The sequence below is a fragment of the Tamandua tetradactyla genome, chromosome 18 (genome assembly GCF_023851605.1).
Source record: "Tamandua tetradactyla isolate mTamTet1 chromosome 18, mTamTet1.pri, whole genome shotgun sequence".
In the NCBI taxonomy this organism is placed as follows: domain Eukaryota; kingdom Metazoa; phylum Chordata; class Mammalia; order Pilosa; family Myrmecophagidae; genus Tamandua; species Tamandua tetradactyla.
In genome coordinates, this window is record NC_135344.1 from 48,812,992 (window position 1) to 48,819,241 (window position 6,250).

The 6,250-nt window shown below is 37.1% G+C and overlaps 1 pseudogene; it reads left to right on the forward strand.

Moving 5' to 3' along the window:
* The first annotated feature begins 235 nt into the window (after window positions 1-235).
* Window positions 236-369, forward strand: LOC143662853 (U6atac minor spliceosomal RNA; annotated as a pseudogene).
* Window positions 370-6,250: the final 5,881 nt, after the last annotated feature.

Below are 6,250 nucleotides of genomic sequence, written 5' to 3' on the forward strand. Positions count from 1 at the left end.
TTACCACGAGGCTCAAATTTAACAACCTAAGTCTATAACAATGGTACCAGCTTAACTTCAATAGCATACATGTTCACTGCCCTATACTACTCCATGTCGCTTTTTATTGTACTTGTTACAAATTTTGTCTTTATAAATTGTATGTCTAATACCATAGATTTATTGAAACTTGTTATGCATGTGAATTTCAGTATCTGTAAGAATTACACATTAAAACACACAATATAATAGTGCTGCATTGTATGAAAGGGGAGAAGGTTAGCGCTCCCCTTGACAAGGGAGCAAGAGGCCCTCAGGCCTGTACAACACAGGACGGCAGCACTGGCAGTTATAATTGCCCAAATGGTTATCTCTCCTGGATATCTTTATTTTTTCATACCACTTTGATCCACTGTTTAGTGTCCTTTTCTTCCAGCCTGAAAAACTCCCTTTAGCACCGCTTGTAAGGCAGTTCTAGTGGTGACAAACTCTCTCAGCTTTAGTTTATCTGGAAACATCTTCATCGCTACTTCATTTTGAAAGAGTCTCACTGGATATGAATTCTTGGTTTACAATTATTTTCTTTCAGCACTTTAAATATTTTGTACCACTGCCCTCTTGCTACTCAGATTCTGATGAGAAATCATCACTTAATTTTATTGGGGCTTCCTTGTTTTGTTTTTCCTTGCACTTTTCACAACTCTCTCTTTGTCTTTGACGGTTGACTTCATATGTCTGAATGTTGTTTTCTCTGAGTGTATCCTATTTGGATGTATCTGGGATTCCTGAATGTGTATATATGTGTCTTTAATCAAATTTGGGAAGTTTTCTGCCACTATTTCTTTGAATATTCCTTCTGCCCCTTTCTCTCTTCCTTCTTCTTCTGGGACTCCCATAATGGTCTGCTCAAATGTGTCCACAGTTCTCTTAGGCTCTGTTCACTTTTTTCCTTTTTTTCTTTTTTGCCCCTCAGTCTGAATAATTTCAATTGTCCTATCTATGAATTCAATGATTCTTTTTTGAGCTCCTATCTGTTATTGCAACCCTCCAGGGAATTTTCATATGTTGTTAATGATCTTTAACTCTGGTATTTCTGTATAATTCCTTTTTAAAATTTCTACCACTTTATTGTGAGTCTCATCTTGTTCATTCGTAATTTTCCTGATAACCTTTATTTCTTTCTCCATGTTTCTTTTTTTTTAATCTCTGAGCATATTGAAGTTTTTTTTTTTTTTCTCAAGTTTTTGTCTGATATGTCCAAAGTCTGGTTTTCTTCATTGACAGTTTCTGGATTTTATATCATTCCATTGGGTGGACCACCATTTCCTGTTTCTCTGTCTGTCTTGCAACCCTTTCTTACACACTACATTTTAATATTTTAAAGTGTTTATTCTGGGATTTAATCCTGGGATGTCTCTTCCTTAAGTTTGTATCTAGCTATGGATATGACAGAGATTTACTTGAACGCTAGGAGCTAACAAGAACAAAGAAAACTGATGCAAAAAATACAAAACCAAAAAACAACCTTCACAGTTTTTGCAAATGGATCTGCATTGGCTGGTGCCTCATTCTAAGTTCAGCCTTCTTATCAAGAAGATCAGCACAATGTCCATGTGAAGTGCAGAGTCTCTCTGTCTTTTCTGAGCTGGTGTCCTGTTCTAAGCTTTGCTTGCTAATGGCCTGAGAGTTCCCTCATTTATAGGAATCCCAATGTGCAACTCTTCTCCTTATGAAATGCATATTTCCCCCTCCCTTATACTCTATTGTATTTCTTAAAGCAGGTAATCCTTTTCCCCAGGTGGCTCTGACAATGATCTCTTACACTGCTTCAGCTGTTGGTAAGCTCCTTCTGATTGCAAGGTGAGCTCTGTGAGGGTGAGCCAGAGATGAATTCCCTGGTTCAGTCTTTGAGGCTGCTATATGACATGCTAGATTGGCACCGGCATATGCATACTGTCACTCCAGTATGTGGATAGGGGTTCCTCTCTTCCCCCTGGAACAGGATTAGGGACCCACAATGTGAGTGCATACTGGCATCCCACTGCACTGGTGAAAAAGTGGGAAGGGTCCAGCAAGGGCTCCATCAATTTCCCCTACCATTTTAAAGCCATATATATATAAACACACACACATATTTAAATATTTTTATTGTAAAACCTTAGCAAACAAACAAAACCTTACAAACATTCTTAATATACAAGCATTCTATGCATAGTGTACAATCAGTGGCTTACAATATCATCACATAGTTGTGTATTCACCACCACAATAATTTTTTGAACATTTGCATCACTCCAGCAAAAGAAAGAAAAAAGAAATACCTCATACGTACATACCCCTTACTCCTCCCTCTCATTGACCACTAGTATTTTAATTGACTCAATTTATCTTAATCTTTGTTCCCCCATTATCTGTTTATTTTTTATCCATATTTTTTACTCATCTGTCCATACCCTAGGTAAAAGGAGCATCAGACATAAGGTTTACACAATCACATAGTCACACTGTGAAAGCTATATCATTATACAATCATCTTCAAGAAACATGGCTACTGGGACACAGCTCTGCAGTTTCAGGTACTTCTCTCACCACTCCAGCACACCATAAACTACAAAGGGGATATTTATATAATGCATAAGAATAACCTTCAGGATAACCTCTCTACTCTGTTTGAAATCTTTCAGCCACTGACACTTTATTTTGTCTCATTTCTCTCTTGCCCCTTTCAGTTGATAATGCTTTCCCAATTCCTTGATGCTGGATCCTGGTTCATTCCAGGATTTCTGTCCCACTTTTCCAGGAAGATTTACACCCCTGAGAATCATGTCCAATGTTGAGGGGAGGGGGAAGGGCAGTGAGTGCACCTGCTGAGTCGGCTCACAGGGTGAAAGGCCACATTTGAGCAACAAAAGAGGTTCTCTGGGAGTGACTGACTCTTAGGCTTAATTTTAAGTAGGCTTAGCCTATCCTTTGCATGGATAAGTTTCATAGAGATGAACCCTAAGATCAAGGACTCAGCCTATTGGTTTGGTTGTCCCCACTGCTTGTGAGAATATCAGAAATTCTCCAAATGGGGAAGTTGGATATTTCCCCCTTTCTCCCCATTTCCCCAAGGGGACTTTGCAAATACTTCTTTATTTACTGTCCAGGCCACTCTGGAATTTATCAGGGCATCACAGTAACCTGGACAAACCAACAAAATCTCATGCCCTATTACTGTACTTACGGTGTTCAATTAAACTGACCATACAAGTTAAATTAGGAAATGTACTAGCCAAAATAAAAATTTTGTGCCAAATAAACATTTCTCCCTTTAGTCTCACACAGAAGTTGAAGATTTTAAATATGGGTGATATCATCCTTTACCCAGTCTTCTGATACACCTTCATCTTATCCAGATCTATTTCCTTGATTTGGCCTTTCCTCAGTTACTACAACCTTTTAACTGTTTTGCAGAGTTCTGAGGAAGATAGCTCTGCCTGTTTTTGCGAGTTGTTCAAAGATCTTATGGGGGTAATAACACCCTGAAACATCTTATGCCACCACTCTGCTGTTATTTTTATAAGCTAAAAGCCAATAAAATTGGGGGCTAGAAACACAAAATAAAGTATGCCAAGTGCTAACTACTTACGTGTTGTTTGCTGTCAATAAACGGTTTAAGCTACTAAGTTTTTTTAACCTGAAACTGCAGTGCCAAAGAGGTAAAGAGAACTAATTTCTTTAGAGAATTAAAAAAAAAAAGTTAGACCTATATGCTTTTCAAGCCAAATAGAATCAAGACATTAGTAGATATAAAACATAGCATCCTGCAAAATCAGTCATGAGAGTACTAGAGCTAACTTTAGACAGTAGGCTGATCAATGAAGCATGGGGAAAATTATATATAAAAATATGGATTGAACAAGTGGGATGCCTAGTTTGTTCCTCAGAGTTTTCCATAGAATTTAGAATATTAGTTTTAGTAAATTGGTAATTGACTTAAAAATTGGGAAGGTAGAATGGTAACTGTTATAACTTCTGTATTTTATATGTTTTATACAGAAGAAGAAAAAAAATAAACATAACCGTGGCTGTTTCGTTCATAATTCAGCTTTTAAACATAGATCATGCAACATTACATGGAAACAATGGATAAATACAACTGATGACCAACCACAGAGGTGAATTTTGGCTTTTTATCTTCAATTGTCAGGTCGTCTTTGTAACAATTGTGGTTTACAAGTTCTGTTCTAAAATCTTCTAGTGGAAATAATGCAGTTCTTATGATCTTAGATACAAAAATCACATATTTTGACACCAAGCACTTGGTATTTTATCATGAACATACCAAGTATGTTCATAATGAACAATCAAGAAAAATGTTATGAACAATCAAGAAAAATGTCGTCTTAACAAAAGTGGCAATAAAATGCTGTTTATACCCTAAATGTTTAAAGAAATCTTATTGTAATTCTTACCTTACAGATAGTAAATATCCTGAACGATTTCGCTACAATGTTCCTAGTTAGATGTTGTTTGCATGTTACACATGTTGCAGAATAGGCTAGCTGCATCTAGCGATGCTTTCCTACTATTCTGGGGAAAGTCCTTCTGAACTTGACGACCACTGTCTGGACTTCTGTCACATATATTGAATAACCCCTGTCATTATAGCCAGTAAGATGAACCAGATGGGGCATGGCAATCAGAATATATAGACTCTAGTTTTGTCTCTGCTGTTAATTTTATTTTGAGTCCATGGACATCTCAAATTTCCTTTTTTTGGCTCACTTACCCTGTCAGTGAGATGTAAATAAAACTATTCCTGTATACCTCACATGGTAAGTATGTGAAAATTATCTAAACTATTTAGGTAAATATATCTGTAAGTGGGCACTTTGTCATTTAAACTTGGTGGACAACATCTTTGGCCTCTAAATCCTTAGGCACAAATTTGTATCTTAAAATGAGGGAATCTGGAGCAGTGAAAAGAGTTCAGTGCTTGGAAAAGACAAACTTACGTATGAATCCCAGCTCCACCGTTTACTAGCTGTGTAATCTCAGGCAAGTTACTCTACCTTTTTTTAATAAATCTGTAAAATAATGTCAATACTATCTTGTGGAGTTTGGGGTGGTAGAATAATATAATGTACTTGGTGCACAGTATATGCTTAATATAGGTGCAGTTTTTATTAGAGACATAATCCTCCTTCCTCTATGCTACAGGTGAACATCTGAGCTGGAAATAAAATGATGAGAATCTAAATCATCGCTTCAGATCACTTTGAGCTTAAGGTTTAGTATATTTCAGCATACGTAGGAATTTCACCTCTGCATTGTAATATCTGGATGACCTTGAGCAAGTTCCTTAACCTTTCTATTTCTTCATCTTTAAAATTGGATAATAATAATAATACCACTTCCCAAGGGGTTTGAAGGGATTACTATATATATATCTCTATAATATATATTGTATATATAATCACATAGCACTTGTCAGATGTATAGTAAATGACTGATACATATGTAATTATTTTATTGAACTGGGTAAAGATTGAGCACAAAACAGCTTTATTCATTTTTACCAGTGCCCCTTAAACTTGCTCACTGAATACTTTCTTTTTCCTTCCTACATAAGATCTCTGACATGCCCCAGAGCTTCTCTCATCCTTTTTAGTCACAAAAACAAACCTCATCTCAGCAATTTAAATGTCTGCTCTGGTATAATAAGAAAACTTTTCAACTCATTTCATTTAAAGTGTTTCCCCTTTCCCGGTTCAGGCTTGGAAGCCTGTAATGAGGAAGGAAATGGGACTGAATTGTTTCCCTTGTTCCTTTATTCCCACCTCCAACCCCTTTCCCCTCTATCCTAGTTCCATAACCTTCCCCTACCTTCTAGTCAGCATTTCTCATCCCATCAGGATGGAGCCCAGGGTAATAAGGTGTTAGGGGAAAGGGAAAATTTTGCACTGTTTTTTCTTTTGGGACTTAGGCACAGTTGCTGACTCTTTCTCTCATGGCTATTTATTTACTTATTTGTTTAGAGATCCCTGCACTGCATCCCTTATCCAGGGCACTACTCTTCTCCTGGCTAGCATTTTTCACTCTTTTCAGCTGCTGGTCTTATGGGCCAACCACACAGATATGTCAATTGGGATTCCCTTGTCCTCCAGAAAATTAACTGTCTTGAACAGAATTCAATTTAAAATGACCACAGACTTGTGTTTTCCTAAAGATTATCTTGGCCCAAGGGAAAATTCATGCTTCCAGGCCCCAGACTTTGTAGAAAATG